Source organism: Vigna unguiculata, chromosome 1 (assembly GCF_037176805.1).
Source record: "Vigna unguiculata cultivar grain cowpea cultivar isolate G323 ecotype 2 chromosome 1, ASM3717680v1, whole genome shotgun sequence".
In the NCBI taxonomy this organism is placed as follows: domain Eukaryota; kingdom Viridiplantae; phylum Streptophyta; class Magnoliopsida; order Fabales; family Fabaceae; genus Vigna; species Vigna unguiculata.
In genome coordinates this window covers 35,019,178-35,021,434 of record NC_140792.1, presented here as the reverse complement: position 1 = coordinate 35,021,434, position 2,257 = coordinate 35,019,178, and the positions used below count along the sequence as shown (strand labels likewise).

The 2,257-nt window shown below is 31.0% G+C and overlaps 1 pseudogene across 1 annotated transcript; it reads left to right on the top strand.

Moving 5' to 3' along the window:
• Nucleotides 1–440: 440 nt before the first annotated feature.
• Nucleotides 441–1,572, top strand: LOC114186766 (pterocarpan synthase 1 pseudogene; annotated as a pseudogene). Its single transcript, XR_014994245.1, has one exon. The product of XR_014994245.1 is annotated as a pterocarpan synthase 1 pseudogene (transcript).
• Nucleotides 1,573–2,257: the final 685 nt, after the last annotated feature.

Sequence of the window (2,257 nt, the reverse complement as noted above, 5' to 3'; positions counted from 1 at the left end):
CTTTTTATAATTTTACAACATCATAACCTACTAATATAATATTACATATATTTAAAAAATGAGTACACACTACACATGTGTTTATGCCAGTAAATATAAAAATTAAATTGAATAAAAAAAGTACAACCATGAATGACACAAATCATTGACACTTTAACAATTTTTTTTAAATTAAAAAAAAACGAAAAACTCGTACATAATTAACGTACGTTAACTAATAAAAAAAACCCAAATATTGTCCAAAATGTAGATAACAATAATCATTTAAACACCGATAAAAAAACCGAAATATTGACAAAAAAGTAGATAATAAAAGAGTATTAAGTCTAAAATATATTTATCCAACAACCATTTCTTATCTCGTATATAGTCTCATCATCACGTGAGGTTACCTAACATCAAATAGTTCACATTCCATCGTTCCACCGTTATAAATAGTTCACACCAAAACATACTAACTACACAACAATCTTCTTTCTTCCTATTACCAACCCTCATCCATGGCAAACTTCAACACTTTCTTTCTTCCTTTAACCCTTTCCTTCCTTTTCGCTTCTCTGGTTTCCGCCACCTTCTACCAAACTCTCTCTCCCGATCAGTTACGTTCTCGTGAGAAGCTCACACACATTCGCTTCTACTTTCACGAACAGATCACCAACGAGAAACCCTCTCTCCTCATAATCGACCCTCCAAAGATCATGGCAGACTCTCCTCTTCCATTCGGGTCCATGGTGGTGATCGAGAACCGATTGACGATTGGACCTGATGTCGAGTCCAAAAGGATAGGAAAAGCTCAGGGCTTTTACCTCTCTGCAACCCAAAGGCCAGGTTTGGATTTGGAGATTGTGATGAGTTTTACCTTGACATTCTTGGAAGGAGAATTCAATGGCAGCACTTTGTGTGTGTCGGGGAGGAACGAGATCATGCTTCCAGTGAGAGAGATGCCGATTATTGGTGGCACAGGTGCTTTCCGCTTCGCACGTGGTTTTGTTCATGCTTGCAGTGTCAAGGTCGATTACCACAAAGGTGATGCCACAGTCGAATACAATGTTTACGTCTACCATTATTCCTCCACCACCACCACCACCTCTTCCTCTCATCAACATGTTAACGAGGGTCTTAACTTCATGACAGACCCCATTCTCAGCAAAATATAAACTTTATCTGTGTGTTCCAGTTCATTTATAAACTTCCAAAATTTGTATTGAAAGTTAGAGTTTCTAACTTGTTTGGTACAATATTTTGGTAAGTTTTAAACTAACTTACACACATAAACAAGTCAAGAAATCAGAGTGGTGGTGGGAATAAATCCAAAGACAAGTTTTCCTAATTCACGCCGTTTAGAGCTATGAATAATTCTGGTGTGGAAGTCTTTGATGTAATGCAAGTTGCGTAGCTGAATAATGTGCCTCTGGAATAGTTTTTGTCAGGGGATGTTGACCGTTGTGTTTGTTGTGTAATAGAACAGAGAGAGAAGAATACATGATGAGGACTATAATAAGCATGATGTCAAAAGAAATTATTTGGAAGTAATGTATTAGTTTATCTATATATTGGTCTGTTTTTTCGAAAGATGGTTTGGTTTCATGTAGTGCGAATTGCTTGTTTTGTTTTTGTGGAGATTCCTCTTAATTTTCTTTACACGTGATTTTGAAAAATAAATATATATTCAGCTTTATTATTGAAAAACAGGACAAACCTAGAGTTTTCTAAGGACAAAAGAAAAATCTAAGAGCTTCCTGTATTTTAAAAATTATGAAATATCTGTGAAATTAATAGCGAATATTAAAAAAAATATTTTAGTAAACCAAAATATATTTATGAGTATATAAAACTTTAAGAGTGTCAAATTTATAAAATTTATAAAATATACTAAAGTTAGAAAGAAATATTTTTACAAACTGATTTATATATATTTAAAAAAAATCGGACGGTGTCTTAAAAAATACAGAGTTAGAGTTAGTTTAAACATAGGAGGAATATTGTTGATTATTTTTATAACCAACTCTAGTTTTACTTTTTATAGATCTAATAATAAAATTATAATAATATAGTTAGATTCGGTTTAAAAATAATTTCAGAAATATTTTTATAAATCTAATAATAAAATTATAATAATATAGTTAGAGTCAGTTTAAAAATAATTTTAAAAATATTTAATGAAAATATAAATTTTAATAAAAGAAAATTTAGTATAATATATATATATATATATATATATATAATTAAATTTAGTTTCAATTTAAAAAGAGAAAAA